The sequence below is a fragment of the Euphorbia lathyris genome, chromosome 4 (assembly GCF_963576675.1).
Source record: "Euphorbia lathyris chromosome 4, ddEupLath1.1, whole genome shotgun sequence".
NCBI classification, from domain to species: domain Eukaryota; kingdom Viridiplantae; phylum Streptophyta; class Magnoliopsida; order Malpighiales; family Euphorbiaceae; genus Euphorbia; species Euphorbia lathyris.
The window spans coordinates 3,964,134-3,981,550 of record NC_088913.1 but is presented as its reverse complement, the minus strand read 5'-3'; positions in this window follow the sequence as shown (position 1 = coordinate 3,981,550).

Genomic DNA, 17,417 nt, shown 5'->3' with positions numbered 1-17,417 from the left:
TTTATTCTTTTTTTGGTGTTAGTAAGAGCAGAAAAGGTTCATCTTGTCCGTAGACCTATAGATCTGCTTGGTTGGGGAAAAAATGATATCGGATCCGAACATCCGGAAGAGCCGAAAGGATGAAGTATGGACTACAACGTTTTTTCAACGGCATTTGACTTGCGATAATGATATGATTTATATTTTTATTGTATTTGTACTTTTTTGTTTTATTACTCTTTGTAGTATTTTTTTTTTCTTCCCTTTACTGGTTATAGTTTGTATGTAGGGGTGTGTATCAGTTCGGTTTAAACCCCATATCAAACTGAACCGATCGAATTCAGTGTTTCAGTTTTGTTTTTTTAGCACTTTGGTTTGGTATTGGTTTTAATTTTAAGTGTATTTTAGTATTTGGCTCGGTTCGATTTGAAACAAAATGTTTAAAAAACGAATCACACCGAATTACACGTATATATATATATATATATGTGTGTGTGTGATTTTACAAGTTTAATTTTATTATTACTGTTGAGATAATAATAATAGATATATTTTGAAAGTATTTCATTTTTTTTGTTGAGGTAAATTTAATTAACATAGTGGTTTTTATTTGTTATTTTTTATTTTTAACTTAATTTGGTTTGTTCGGTTTAAAAATGAATCGAACCAAATATTTCGGATCGGTATTGGTGTCAATTATTCTGATCATTTCAATATTCGGTTTTTTGGTTCGGTTCGATTTTGAACTGATACATACCTCTATATGTATGGGTGGAAAGTTTTATTTCTTTGAATTTTATCTAAATGAATAATATACAGTAAAACCTCTATATAAAAATACATTTGGACCGAACTATTTGTATAATAATTGGGAGGTTATTACTAAATAAGTTTGATATTCAACCCATAAAATTTAAATTTTTATTATAGGCATCATGGTTTATATATAATGTATAATAATAGCCATTAATGGAATAAATTAAATATAAGGCTCGGGGTGATTTTCAGGGGTGGTTTTTAGAGGTGCCAGCATATCTGGGATGTCTGACGATCCTCCCTCATTCCCAACCTTTCAATTAAAAAAAATATTTAAAATTTCAATTTACAGTTTAGGTTTTCAATATATATATAAATAATTGGAAGAGTTTTATGGGAAACATGTAAACATTAATGAGAACACTAAATATTTGTAATTTCAAATTGTAGTTTGTGTTTCCAACTCATAAATAATTTCAATAGTTTTTTTTTTTTGGTAAGAAAGGAAAGGAAAAAAAACAAAACCAACAAAAAAACCAACTCATAAATTTAAATTTCAATAGTTTTTTTTTAATATTTTATAATTTAGTTTGAATTCTTAATATATATATATATATAAATATATAATTATTACTATATAGAGACATAGTTTTTAAAGGTGGAACTTGAAAAGTGTGTAACAAATAATGTTTAGGAGGTTAACTGGCCCAAATTGAGACCGAATTTTTTATAACAAAATAGAAATCATTCCTATATAGAGTATTTTTATACAGACGTTTTACTGTATAACATTTTTATAAAAATAGGGTTAATACACATATTTGCCCCTATGTTTTCGCGGAAAAACAGATTTGCCCTTAAATCAAATAAACCCACAAAACTATCCCTGAATTTTCCATAAACCTGCAATTATACCCTAATCTAACGGAGCTGCTAAACGGCGATGACATCAAACCTTCTTACCTGCAAAAAAAATTGGATAACGACAATCAAAATTCATTTGGTTTCTTATTGTTTTCTATTGCTATTGCTTTTGGATTAATTAGGAGGTTTAGACGCCATATTATTAAGTTGATTGAGCTTTTATGAAAATGAATTTTGACCAATCTGTTCTTCTAACTTGCTTTTAATCGAAATTGAATATGCATATTTTTTTCTGTTTGTGATTGGTTGTTCTTTTCTGAAGTTTTTCTGGGGATAAGAAGGTTTGATGTCATCGCCGTTTAGCAACTCCGTCAGATTAGGGTATAATTGCAGGTTTATGGAAAATTCAGGGATAGTTTTGTGGGTTTATTTGATTTAAGGGCAAATCTGTTTTTCCGAGAAAACATAAGGGCAAATATGTGTATTAACCCTAAAAAATAAAATAAATGTTTTTATATATTTTTTCTAAAAACTAATTTTATAAGATTATTCTTTATGATTAGTGGAACCCACCTATAAAAAGGATTAAACTACCAAACTTGACATGACATAAATTGGATTGCACCAATTTAGCATTAATTAAATAAAATCATGTGCTTATTAAAAAGAACAGCACTTTTTTAAACTTACGCGCTTAATAATTTAATTAAGACAGAATTAAATCACTACGAAACGAGTAAATCTAAGTTCTAGAAGAAACTCATCAATCACTAAGATTCACCCTTGGAATCTTCTGCAGAGATATTCATGAGATTTTTGTTTTTTCCACAAATAAATAAATCCATGCCCCTCCTCTAATTTATAGCGTTTTGGCCATCTTTTATTAGAAATTATAGGTAAATTACATGTATGGCCACTGAATTTTATCCATTTTAATATTATAGACATTAAACTTTAACTAACTCCTCAAAATAGCCGTTAATGACCTTATAATGAAAATATTCAAAATTTAAAGTTGTTCAAATCGACATTTAATATAAAACCACATTTTTTATTTTCCAAAATCATATTTTTTTTGGAGTTTTCTCTTTCTAAAAATCTATTATCGCTCCTAACAATGACTTTAAAACGAAAATTTTAACAAATTAAAGTTATTTAAAATATCATTAACTCTTTGAATTTTTTATTTTGATGCTATCAATGATCGTTTTGAGGCACTGAGTGACCAACGATATTAAAAAGTGTAAAATCCAGTAGTCATGCCATTAAAAATTGAAATTTGATGGCCATAATATTAAAATTTGTAAAGTTCAGTAGCAATGGATGTAATTTACACCAAATTTTAGGTAGGCTAAATTAAAAAAAAAGTAAGCGTGGTTTCACATTTTGGCTGATTAGTACCTGTGGTTTTCTTTTTGCCTCAAATCAAATTGGGTAATGCTATTTACCGCAATATTTTTTTCACCTACCGCACTCTTTTTGACATTTATGCCCTTTTCATAATTTTTTCTCAAAAATCAAAACTTTTTTTTCTCTTTTTTTGAAATTTTTTTAAAATGGATTTGGCCTAAACGGGCACCGCGCACCGTTCCACCGTACGGTGGAACGAACGGTGGGCAATGAGCTTAACCTAAAGTGGGGTAAACCCATAATCTAAAATGGTAGAGGGAATGAGATTTTTTTTAAACAAACAAGAACAAAGGGAATGAAACCCTTCCATTCTCATTTCCATTCCTAAAGACCCCAAACCAAACACCCCTTAAAGTTGTTTATAATTGTTAGCGATATTTTGCGAATATGCTAATTTCAACCTTGTCACGTGTGGTTAGGGTGCGGGCGTACCAGAGAAGATTACTTCTCAATTGAAATGGTTAAGTTTATGGAAATGCGCGCCAAAACTTGAATTCTAAACGAAACGATTAGTGAGGAACGCAAGGATTGAAAAAATCCCTCTTGGGTCTCTAGCGCCGTTATAAAAACTTTGCTAGATAAATTGTTTTATTTAAGCTAATGCGGGTAAATTGAAGACGAGAAAATAAAGGAATTTAAAGTGCGAAATTGACACAAGATTTGGTGAAAATTGGTATTTTATTGATGAATAAAGGTTTGAATACATAAAATTGGAAATGAATTACAATTGAGAAATCTCTATATTAAACATATAGGTAATCAATTGAATTAGAACGAACAAATCAATACGAAGAATTGAAATGCAATAAAACAAATTGGAATTCAACAACAAACTCGGAGCCACAATAGCTATCTCGGATTGATGTTGAATTTTGGTGTCGGCGTGAGGTCCTTGGAGAGCTGCAACCGGTCGGGCCCGTACGGTATATGATCTTGGCAATGGCAAAACGTTGGTAGGCAAATGGGGCAGATTTAAACCTTAATTTCGAGAGCTTTATTGGAGTGCTTAAGAACATGGAATTGGGCAAGTAAATAGTGTAAATTGAACTTCGGGACGTCAGGAACAACTTTGTATAAGGGATCGAAGGCTAAAACAGATGCTAAGTAGACGAAATTGGGGATTGAAAATGATTGGTTGAATCTGGAAAATTCTGGAAACAGGATGTCTAAAAGAATTTGGGCTGGAAAGATCGGCTTGTAAATAGAGTTTTTGGGCACGGAATTGGGTAAATGAATAACTAAATCGAAATTCAAGACGTTAGGAACAACTTTGTCGAAGGGATTGAAAGCAAAAAATGACTTTAAACAGACGGAATCGGGCTTTGAAAGTAGTTGGACGAATCTGGAAAATTGATTTGAAAACAGAATTATAGCTAGGAATTGAGCAAATTGAAGGCTTGGAATGCTAAATTGAATTGGAAAGGACTTGAAAAGAGGCTATTGAAACTTGGATTAAAGTTGAAGAAGAGCTAAAAGAGGAATCAAAGCTAAGAAAAATGAAGAACGAAAGGAAGAACTTTGAAGAACTTGAAGAACTAGGAGCTAGGAACTAAGAACTAAAAAGAGAGCATTGAGAGTAACCTTTAGAGAGGGGTTTGTATGTGTGTTGAGTGTGATCTTTAATAAGGGGAGGGGGTTTATTTATAGTATTTTGGAATGGCATTTTGGTAATTATTCACCAACTAACTCAACTACCTCCATGCCACATCACCCCACTACCTCAACTTCCACTAACTACCATCAACTTCCATTGACTGCTTCCAACTATTGCCGGAAGAGGCGATATGCCCCGCGTATCATTAGTTACGCCCTGCGCATTGGAGGTCCTGAAGTTTGTGCGTTTCGTTGATGATATCTGCGCGTGGCGCCTCTGGTGTTATGTCCCGCATAGGAAAGTACGCGCTGCGTAAGAGAAGGACGCCCCACGTGTTTGTGCTCCTGAACTTGGAACGCCTTGTTGATGCGCTTTACGCGTGACGTATAGGAAGACACGCCCCGCGTAAAGCAGTCTCTGAAGCGGAACGTCTTCGGGTGTGTGGAATACGCCCCGCGTGTGAAAATACACGCCCCGCGTATTTGAGGTGAGCTTACGAATTTTTTTTCTGATTTTTATTTATTATTATTATTTCCTAGACAAAATATAAACTATATCCTAAATTTGACAACAAGCATTATATATATATATATATATAAAATACATTTTATTTATTTTGGGCCAACAATTGCCCCCCTCTTTTGTGCATAAATGAAGTAGCGAAGATAAAATTTATGTACAAAAGAAGTTTTATTAAATATATTCTCTTTTTAAGATAATAGAGAAAAGAATCCTGCAGGATTTTTGGAATTTGAATTCCTTAGAACTCTCCATCTTAACATGTCTACAACTCTTCTTCCTCTTTTGTTATTCTCTTTTTTTTCTGCCATTTTCTTTCCTGAAGCTCAACAAGCATTCAGAATCAAGCTTTTAATCTTCCAAATATGGGTATGCGAACTATTTTTCTTTTCTATTTTCTTTCTTTTTCTTTTGCTTTTGTGTATGTAGAATCATATTCATTGAAAAAGCTGATAAATTGAATTGGAATTAAATATAAGGATTTTAGAGCTACCATGTGTGAATATGATTGTATTGCTGAAATTTTGTGTCTGTCTGTCTCAGCTGCGTGTTCATATTCTGACACCATTCGCGCTGATTCTCGCTTAGGCATAACACTTGGCTTGCAGGAGGTAATTTTCAATGAACTTTGCAATTTCCTGATCATGTATTTGAAGGTAGCATCCATAGGCTTAATTGATCGTGTTTATACTTCAATTTCAGGATAGTGCTTTTACTATTAGCCCTGTTGCTGCGAATAATTCCCCTTTACCCCCATATCCCATGAGCAGTTCTACTGAATTGGCCCTCCATAGAAAAACTTATCAATTCCCTGCAAGTAAGAAAGGACTGATATTTCCTCGCTGTTACATTGGATGGAATGACCTTGTAGATCGCCTAGAGCCGAGATATGCAAGTGTTTGGAACCAAGTTGGCATTAGGGATTTTATTCGTCTGACCCGTCATGAAATTACTCCTTGTGTGAATGTACTGGAGAGGGTGCTGAATAATTGGTCGTCGGTGTGTAATTCGTTGATCCTTCCGCTGGGTCCCATGTCTATCACCTTACGTGATGTAGTGGCTTTGACGGGGTTGCCTATTATCGGAGAGGAGGTCCCGAGTTGTGTTGAGACGAATGCGTTTTCTGAAGTGAAGGCTATCTTATCCAAAGCGGTCGGGACTTATGTCCAAATGATCATAAGGAAATTGGACAAGAGGGAATTGGATGATGAGGATCATGTGCATTTTCTGTGGATGATGCTTAGCAATTATATTTTTGAGCCGTTAGGCCTCAGACCTACTGCAGAAATATTGATCATTGCTAAGGCTCTGGCTTCGGGCCGTCGTTTAGCTCTTGGCACCATGTTGTTGGCCTCAACATTCCACCGTTTAGCTCTTACTATTGAGGATAGACCATTCATAAAACCTAGAGGTGGTTTGTGGCTGCTGCAGCTGTGGCTTTTTATTTATTTCCCTCATCTGGCCACCGCCTCGTCAATTGAGACTTCGGGACATCTTGGCGTGGACCTTTGCTACAGCTCTTCGAGTTTGGCTGTTAGTGTAGTTGTGAGATTTCTTCATACTTTGGTGCCATCTACTTATAACAAGCTGTTTCTTTTTTGGGAAAAAGATAACTCGTGTCTACCATCTTGGGCTCTCTCTTACTTGTCCGCTGCCCCCCCCCCCCCCCATGAAGGTGCTGAATGGCGGATGACGGTATGTGCGACACGTCGGTTACACCATGGGGTGAATCGAACTAAAATCTCTCGCTCATCAAACCTTGGTTTGACCTTATATGCACCCTGTCTTTGGGCACGTCAATTAGGCTTTTTCCAATCTATCCCGGGGCAACTCCCATTTCCTACCCCTTCACAGCGGTGTGGGGCTAGTGATGAAGACATCGCGGTTGCGGTTCTGGATGCGGGATATGATCAGGGACCACTTCTGCTTGGATCGGATCAACCTTCGTTTGATGCTTGGTGGGAGACCATTTTTCAGCATTGTATCCCTCCTGTTGGTAAGCTCTTTTTATTATATATATATATATATATATATATATATATATATTATTTTTTTATCTCTTTTTGTAGACTCAAGCGGTAGCTCAGGGAAAGACAACAATCCGAATTTCCTAGCTCCGAATGAGCTTGACGCCAACGACAATGGGAAAGGAAAGGCAATCATGATGGATGAAGGAGAGTGGGTGGCTATTGCTGTAGGGCGTTCTGCGAGACAAATGGAAGAAAAAGACGACTCCGATGAGGGCCTATACTTCGGGTTTGAGGATGAGACGTTGGATCAACTGGGGGCACGTTGGAACTTGACGTCTTCGCTTGGCACTTTATCTCTTGACGAGGACTCGACTGAGGTGGCTATGACTCTATTGCAACTTCCGGCATGAACCCAACTTCCTTCCGCGTCTTCTCTGAACCGCCTAGTCCTTGCGCCATTGTCTCAGGTTTGTATGATCTTGCTAATCTGTTACTTATGAGTCATGCTTGAGATAAATTGTTTAGATTGATTGATTGAATTTGCTGAAATATGGCAGGAATCAGCTCTTGTGCGTCCTTTGTTGGTCCCTATCGGTCTTAAAGCTGATAATCCTTTTGCCGGTTTGGATTTTTCATTTTTGAAAGGACCGTCTACTGCTGCAGCTGACTCATCCTTGCCTAGTGATGACTCGTTGAGTGACGCTCATGCCAATCTTAGCAAGCTCGTTGCTTCTCCTCTTGATTCCTGGACTCCCACCCGTATTGCAAGGGCAATGACTGATTTTGATCTAATGATGGGTGCATGTGCTCATCCTTTCAAGACTGAGCCGTTGAAATCTGCCAAGAACCATGTGTTGTTTTGCTATCAGTCCTATGTTACTGAGAAAAACGTGGCAGCAGGTCTTGCAGCTCGAGTTAGATCAAATATGGCAGAGTTAGAGGCCTACATCAAGAAGTTTAATGCTCTGGTTGATGCTGAAGAAGCGGATAGGCAACGATTGGCCAAAATTTCAGCTGTAGAGGAGCGGCTTGCGGTATTGGAGAGAGAGGTGGCTGAAGCTCGAGTGTTTAAGGAAAATATGGTTAGAGCTAGCTCCGGGTTTAGGGCTTGTTTCCCGCGGATGGAGGAAGAATTGGGTCGTGAGAAAGATCAATTGGCCAATCATTATGATGAGATGTTGGCATGGCACCGACAGAGCGAGCAACACAAAGAGGCTGCCTCCAAACTTTGCGAATCTTGGGCGAAATACCCAAAGCCTGACTTTTGTTTGTTTCCATGAGGCACGTTCACGGGTTGCCCGTACTTTTCCTCTTTGTTTTGAGTTTGTACGCTCATTTTTTCATTTATTTATTTGTGTAGCACGAATGGACATTGTTTTGTGAGTTGATTACCGTTTGAACATTTGCTAAGTCATCTATTTTTGGCCATGGCACACTTATTCTTTTATTGATGAACATTTAGCACTTACAAAGACAATATATAAATGCCCAGAAAAATTAGCACATACGCCCTGCGTGTACCTGATTACGCCTCGCGTATTTGAGCTTCTGATCCTGGTGTGTATAGTCGATGATGACTACGCGTGGCGTCTTTGGTGTTACGCCCCGCGTAGTAGAGCTCCTAGAGTCTGTCTTTTACACACATCTTGCGTATGGGGAAAGCATCCTGCGTGTTTGGTATATGCCCCGCGTATGAGAATGCACGCCCCGCGTGTTCGTACTCCTAGATCTGTCTTTTACACACGATTGGTTTACGTCCCGCGTGAAATAAAGACGCCCCGCGTATTGTCGAACACGCCCTGCGTGTTGGTGCTCCTGAACCTGAAGTGCTTTATTGATGTATTTTATGCATGGCGTCTCTTGTGTTAAGCTTCGCGTAGGGAGGTACACCCCGTGTATGAGAATGCACGCCCCGCGTATTTGTGCTCCTGACCCTGAAACGACTTATTTATGCATTTTACGCGTGGCGCCTGTGGTGTGCACCGCGCGTAGTTGAGCCTCTTCTACGTCTTGCGAGTTGGTTGCTATATTAATTACGTCCCACATACTTTGGAAATATTTCTTCAAGTATTTGCCGTTAATGTATCTCCTGTGTGGTTCTCCGCCCAAGCTCTTCAACCAATACGCGTTCCCGGGAAGCACCTTGTGGATTTGAAATGGTCCTTCCCAGTTGGGCGACCACTTTCCAAGCTCACGGTCCTTCGTCCCAATTGGTAGGATTAGCTTCCACACTAGTTCGCCTTCTCTGAAGCTTTTCTTTTTGACTTTCTTGTTGTACACGTCTTCCACTTTCTTCTTTTGGATCATCATGCAATCGAGCGCTTTCTGCCTTTCGTAGTCCAAATCTTCTAGTTCCATGGTCATGGCTTGTATATAATTGTCTGGCTCCAAGTCATTCTGACGCATTACTCGTAATGAAGGCACGATGACTTCTAATGGTGTTACTGCATCATGACCAAATGTTAGAAAAAATGGACTCACTCTGGTCGCTCGTGTCTTAGACGTTCGCATGGCCCACAGTGTTTCTGAGAGAACTTTGTGGCATTCTCTAGGATTGTCTTCTAGCATCTTTTCCAAGATTTGGATCAGGATCTTGTTGGACGCCTCAGCTTGACCATTCGCTTGTGCATAAAATGGGGTGGAATGAATCAACTTAATCCCGTACTCTTCTACGAACTCGTTCATATCTTCGCCTGTGAACATGGTCCCATGATCTGTGGTGATGGATTCTGGGATTCCGAATCTATGAATCAAGTTCTCTTTGATGAATCGGATCACTTGTGTTTGGCCGACTTGTTTCATTGGTGCTGCTTCCACCCATTTGGAAAAGTAATATGTGGCAACTATGATGAAACAATGACCTTTTGATGAAGCTGGGAATATTTTCCATATTAGATCAATAGCCCATCCTCTAAACGGACACGGCTTCACCACTGAGTGTAATTCTTCTGAAGGGACTCGTTGGATTTGGCCATACAGTTGACACTTCTTACAACCCTTCGCATATGTGATGCAATCGCGTAGGATCGTTGGCCAGAAGTATCCATGGCGATTGATAAGCCACCGCATTCTCCTTCCGGATTGGTGAGTTCCGTATATGCCTTCATGGACTTGCTTCATGACTTCCATTGCTTTTGGGAAGCCGAGACATTTGAGTAGCATTCCGTCGTAGCTCTTACGGTATAAATCCCCTTCCATCAACATGTAATTTTGAGATTGAATGCTCAATGAATATTTTACTTTTTTGGATGGGTCATTGAGGTAGTCGGTAAATGGTTTCCTCCAATCCTGAGCTAAGTTGATGTCGATGTCGAACGATTCAAACTGGACACCTCTGTCTGCCACGGATGGATGACCTTGTCTTCTGATGATGACGACTTTATATGCTGTTTATTTGGAGATCTTCATTCCATAAGCGATTTGGGCTAACTCGCCAGCTTCCCAATTATCATTTCTTGGAATATGCTCTAAACTAACTTCATCAAACATTTCCAGAAGTTGAATTACAAACGCGAAATAAGTTAGCAAAGATAAACTTGAGCATTTATATTCTCCTGTTAGGTTCCGGATAACCAATTGTGAATCACCGAAAATCTTGACCTCTTTCGCTCCTAGGTCTATCGAGATTTCTAAGCCGATGATTAGAGCTTCATATTCGGCCTGGTTGTTCGTGCATTCAAAATCCAAGTTTACCGCTAATATTTTCTTTGTCCCGGATGGGGCTGTGATGATCACTCCTGCTCCGTTGGAACTGTCTGTGCTTGAACCATCGAACTTCAACTGCCATGGTTCTTTGTGCGTCAGATAAATTGGTAGTTCTGCTTCTTCGGGATATTGAAAGTTGGTTGGGTGGTCGGCCACAAAATCTGCAATTGCTTTCCCTTTTATCGAGGATTGCGGGAGATACACCAGAGTGAACTCGGCCAATGCTAGTGACCATTTTCCTATTCTTCCTGAGAGGATAGGCTGGTTTAGCATGTATTTGATCAAGTCGGTGCTAGCAATCACATAAACTCTCGCTTTGAGCAAGTAATGCCTCAACTTTGTGCAAGCGAAGTAGAGAGCCAAGCATGTTTTCTCGACTGGACTATATCTTGTCTCTGTTGATAGCAAAGTTTGACTTAGATAGTAGATGGCTTGTTCATGACGGTTTGCATTGTCTTGGGCAAGCAAGCACCCGATTGACTCGTCGATCGCTGATATATAGAGTTTGAGTGGAGTATCCTCCCTTGGTGGCATCAACAGAGGTGGGTTGCTCAAGTAAGTTTTGATCTCTTCGAACGCCGCTTGATGCTTGTCGTCCCACTTGAAGCTTTCTTCGTCTTTGAGTCTTAACAGATCTGAGAATGGTCTGGATTTTCCAGCCAAGTTTGATATGAATCGTCTCAAGTAGTTTACTTGGCCCAAGAACCGCTGCAACTCCTTCTTATTCTTCGGAGGTTGTGCTTCTTTGATTACTTTTGCCTTATTATTGTCAATCTCGATCCCTCTTTGATGGACTAAAAATCCGAGGAAGTTTCCTGCTTTGACCCTGAAGGCGCACTTTAGAGGATTGAGTTTCAAATTGTATTTACGCATCCACTCGAAACTCTTCCTCAAATGGCCGACGTGTTTTGCCTCTCGCTTGGATTTGATAACGATGTCATCTATGTATACTTCCATGGAGGTGCCGAGTAAATCGTGAAAGATGGCATTCATTGCTCTTTGGTATGTGGCACCGGCATTTTTCAAACTGAATGGCATGACGACCCATTCAAACGTACCAATTGACCCCGGGCATCGAAATGCCGTTTTTGCAATGTCTTCTTCGGCAATGGGGATTTGGTTATATCTCGCATAGCAATCGCAAAGAGATATTAATTCATTTTTAGACACATCATCTACTAGCATATCGGCAATAGGCATCACATAGATGTCTTTTGGCGTAGCTAGATTTAGATCGCGGAAATCTACGCATACGTGTAATTTACCGTTCTTTTTTACTACAGGCACGACGTTAGATAGCCATACCGCGTACTTTGCTGGTCTGATGAATTTAGCTTTGAACAACTTTTCTATTTCTTCCTTCACCTTGCCTTCAACCTCTTTGCTCATCCTTCTTGTTGGTTGCTTGAAGGGTTTGAACTCCGGTTTGATTGGCAACCTATGTTCCACTACGTCTTTGCTCAATCCGGGCATTTCGTCGTAATTCCAAGCGAAACAGTCTTTGAACTCCCGAAGCAAAATGATGATGGCTTCCTTTAACGTTGGGCGTAGTAAGCTACTGACGAGCGTAACCCGAGATTCATCTTCTGTCCCTAGGTTCACTTCGTCTAGAGGGTCGACTGCCATGGAACCTTCATCTTCTAACTTCGGGTTTGCCCTTTTTAGATCTTGTAATTGGATTTCTTCTCCTTGAGGATCTAGTTCTGCTACTCCTTTGGGTGCTTCAATTTCTGAGACCCTCATGTCGTTCTCCTGGTATAGTTTCTCCACTAGTTGTTGTGCATTCAGTTTTGATATAGCGGCTGAAGCCATTGCTTTTTTTCCGGATGTTGTCTTAATCATGGAATCTCTTCAATTATCGGTTCATCACGGAATGACCTTCGACGGGGCACGATTGCTGTTGGACTTAGGATATTCTTAATCTCTTCGCCATATGATTGCTCTTTGTAATTGGATCCCACTCGGATTGGGCCTACAGATTCCTCGTAGAGTCTAGCCTCGACCACATCTGAGTAGGCTTCGAATGGTTTCTCGTTTGCCCGAATGACTTCCACCTCGTCTCCCTTCCAAAATAGAAGAAGTTGGTGCAAAGACGAAGGGATGCATGAGTTGGAGTGAATCCAATCTCTCCCTAACAGTGCCTGATAACTCGCGGTTGAATTTACCACGAAGAAAGCGGCCATGGCGGTGTGAGAGCCAACGGTGAGTTCCAATGGTAGGACGCCGTATGTCTTTGCAATTTCTCCCGTGAAGGCTGAAACTGACACCTCTGATGAGATTATATCTTCCTCTGATTTCATTAAGGCTAGGACCATCTTTATAGGCATGATGTTAACGGTTGATCCATTATCGATGAGCACTCTGGAGATTGGTTTGCCATCTACATGAGCCTTGACGTATAGAGGTTTGATATGGCGAGTCATCCTTGGAGTGGGTTTGTCAAAGTAAACCCTCTTCATGCCCTCTTCACCCGGTGCCTTCGGTGTTGCGTCTTCTTGCTCCTTGTACTTGGGCTTGGGGAATTCTTTCTTGATATCTTCGCTTCTAAAATCCGAAGGTAAGATTAAAGAGGTAGCTGCACAATCTACCCGTATGATGAAATCTCCAACCCAGATTTGGAGGTTCTTCTCTTGGTTTTTTCCTCCTCTTTTCGCATCGTTGGAGTTGACGCTGGATGACTCCTTTTGACTATTTCTCTTTTCTGCCTCTCTTTTCCTTAATCTTCTCTTTGCATTCCTGGAGAGAGGCCTTGGGAATTTCTTGTGGCTATTTAATTTCCATTGATTGAGGGGTGACGTGCTCGAGGGTGTCACGAAACGTGACCGTTGTTGTTGCACGTCTCTTTTTTTTGTATTCTGTGACTGCCTTGAGCTTTCCTCCAACTTTGGTGGCATTGCTTTTGGTACCCATATCTGTCGGGTTGTCACGTCACCCTGTTGCTTTCCTCCCCCCCCCCCACACTAGTGAAGTGGCATTGACCATATTGGCTACCGGGAATGGGTCCTCGTCGATCAGCATGCTTTCTTTCTTTTCCGGGAATTGGAGTATCCCGCGGTTAATCCTATCCTGCATGGCATTTCTAAAACCAAAACATGCTTGAGTGTTATGGCTCTAGTTGTCATGATACTTATAGTAGTCTCGTCCGCGTATTTCCTCTTTGGATGGGATCACATGTCTAGGAGGCAGCGTGATGAATTGTTCCTTTAACAGGTAGTTGAAGATCTCTTCCGTCTTCGAGACGTCAAACGTATATTGGGTGGTTGGGATCCTCTTGACCACCTCCAGTGCTTTGGGATTTTTTAACAACACGGGACATGTTCGAGATCCGGTGTTCGTTAAGTCGGCAATGGCTACCTCATGTGTTTGTACATCCCATTGGTAGCTTTCTACAGAATTCTTCTTACGTCGGTGATCTTCCCTCATCAACTCCTCATACTCTGAAACCTTGGCCACCAACTCGTAGTAGTCGCAGAAATCTATCCCCTGAAATTTCTTCCGGTTTTCGAATTCCAACCCACGTTGGGCAATCTTCACGAACTCGACCTCGGGGATGTTGATTCGACAACGATGTCGCATCTTTTGGAATCGGTTGATAAAATTTTCAACCGGTTCTCCATGTCGTTGCGTCATTCGGGACAGCTCCGCAACACAGATCTCGGGCTCCGTTCGATAGAACTGGTTGTGGAACAGTCTTTCCATTTGTTCCCATCCATGAATGGATACGGATGGTAAGGTGGTGTACCAAGAGAAAGCCGGTCCCGTTAGTGAACCTGGGAATAGCCGCAAGCGTAACATGTCGAAGTTCGTGTCCATGCTCAAACCGCTGCACTGAAAGGTGAAGCGTGTCACGTGCTCCACAGTGGATTGCCCTTCTTCTCCTGAAAATAAAGCGAAATCGGGTTCTCTGAAATTGTGGGGTAAAGGGTATAGCTGATCATAGTGCCGTGGATATGGTTTCTAGAACTCGGGTCGGTATACTTCCCTCACGACTGGCCCATAGATCTCTTGGACGATGTTTCTTATGCGATGGGCCTCTCCCAAGTTGTTGGTGGGCTCCATGCGTGTATGTGTCATCTGTTGTGGGTGAAAATTGGCTTGTCTCACATTGCCCCCCAAATTACGAGCATAGCTTTCCTCGTAATGTTCGGCATGGTTACTAGGTCCTGTATGAGATCTAAACTGTTGTTGAGGTGGAGGGATTTGAATAGGTTCTGGGCTGATCCTGTCACCGCGCTCATTGAACCTGAGATTCTCTTCTCGAGCTGGTGGCGGGGTATACCTTTCCCCAGCTCCTGATGTCGGTGTTTTCTTCCCACCGTCCACCGGTCCTTGAGATGTCGCCCTTTGTGTGAACTGCTCGGTGCACTTTTCTGGGATTTTACTGATCTCTCCGGTTAAATCAACGATCCTTTCCTCGAGAGCCGGTCCCTTGTTGGAATTGTTCATCACCTCGTTGTTGGCTTGCATTGCCTTGCACACATCCTCATAACTTTATCTCATGGATTGCGAAAATCCATGTAGAAATTGGTCGATCTGCTTCTCTAGTTTTGCTAAAAATGGTGCCATGTCGAATATGGGTGGGCCTTGAGGTTGTTGGTTTGCACATCCGCTATTGTTCATGGTCTCAGCCGCACAACCTTCAGGCATACTGGGTTCGTTGCTCTAATCCCGGTTCTGATTTTTACTCTCTTCGGAGTCCGATGGGATGGGATCTTTTCCCGTGTTCTTCCTAGGAGGCATTCTCCGTGAGTACTTATAAGTGAAAATGATGAAATTATGTTAGTAATCTAGTGCTGAAAAAGAAAGAACAAGGAAATAAATAAATGCTTATTAATGGAATAAAAGCAAGGCATGAAAAACAAGTGGTTTAAAAACTGATTGAAAAAAGAAACGAGTTTTAAATTTTTGGCAAGCTTAAATAAAAAGTCCCACTGGGGCGTGCCAAAAATTGTTAGCGATATTTTGCGAATATGCTAATTTCAACCTTGTCACGTGTGGTTAGGGTGCGGGCGTGCCAGAGAAGATTACTTCTCAATTGAAATGGTTAAGTTTATGGAAATACGCGCCAAAACTTGAATTCTAAACGAAACGATTGGCGAGGAACGCAAGGATTGAAAAAGTCCCTCTTGGGTCTCTAGCGCCGTTATAAAAACTTTGGTAGATAAATTGTTTTATTTAAGCTAATGCGGGTAAATTGAAGACGAGAAAATAAAGGAATTTAAAGTGCGAAATTGACACAAGATTTGGTGAAAATTAGTATTTTATTGATGAATAAAGGTTTGAATACATAAAATTGGAAATGAATTACAATTGAGAAATCTCTATATTAAACATATAGGTAATCAATTGAATTAGAACGAATAAATCAATACTAAGAATTGAAATGCAATAAAACAAATTGGAATTCAACAACAAACTCGGAGCCACAATAGCTATCTCGGATTGATGTTGAATTTTGGTGTCGGCGTGAGGTCCTTGGAGAGCTGCAACCGGTCGGGCCCGTACGGTATATGATCTTGGCAATGGCAAAACGTTGGTAGGCAAATGGGGCAGATTTAAACCTTAATTTTGGGAGCTTGGTTGGAGTACTTAAGAATACGGAATTGGGCAAGTAAATAGTGTAAATTGAACTTCGGGACGTCAGGAACAACTTTGTATAAGGGATCAAAGGCTAAAACAGATGCTAAGTAGACGAAATTGGGGATTGAAAATGATTGGTTGAATCTGGAAAATTCTGGAAACAGGATGTCTAAAAGAATTTGGGCTGGAAAGATCGGCTTGTAAATAGAGTTTCTGGGCACGAAATTGGGTAAATGAATACACTAAATCGAAATTCAAGACGTTAGGAACAACTTTGTCGAAGGGATTGAAAGCAAAAAATGACTTTAAACAGACGGAATCGGGTTTTGAAAGTAGTTGGACGAATCTGGAAAATTGATTTGAAAACATAATTATAGCTAGGAATTGAGCAAATTGAAGGCTTGGAATGCTAAATTGAATTGGAAAGAACTTGAAAAGAGGCTATTGAAACTTGGATTAAAGCTGAAGAAGAGCTAAAAGAGGAATCGAAGCTAAGAAAAACGAAGAACGAAAGGAAGAACTTTGAAGAACTTGAAGAACTAGGAGCTAGGAACTAAGAACTAAAAAGAGAGCATTGAGAGTAACCTTTAGAGAGGGGTTTGTATGTGTGTTGAGTGTGATCTTTAATGAAGGGGATGGGATCTATTTATAGTATTTTGGAGTGGCATTTTGGTAATTATTCAGTGGTATTTTGGTAATTATTCACCAACTAACTCAACTATCTCCATGCCACATCACCCCACTACCTCAACTTCCACTAACTACCATCAACTTCCATTGACTGCTTCCAACTGTTGCCGGAAGAGGCGATACGCCCCGCGTATCGTTAGTTACGCCCTGCGCATTGGAGGTCCTGAAGCTTGTGCGTTTCGTTGATGGTATCTGCGCGTGGCGCCTCTGGTGTTACGTCCCGCGTAGGAAAGTACGCGCTGCGTAAGAGAAGGACGCCCCGCGTGTTTGTACTCCTGAACTTGGAACGCCTTGTTGATGCGCTTTACGCGTGGCGTATAGGAAGACACGTCCCGCGTAAAGCAGTCTCT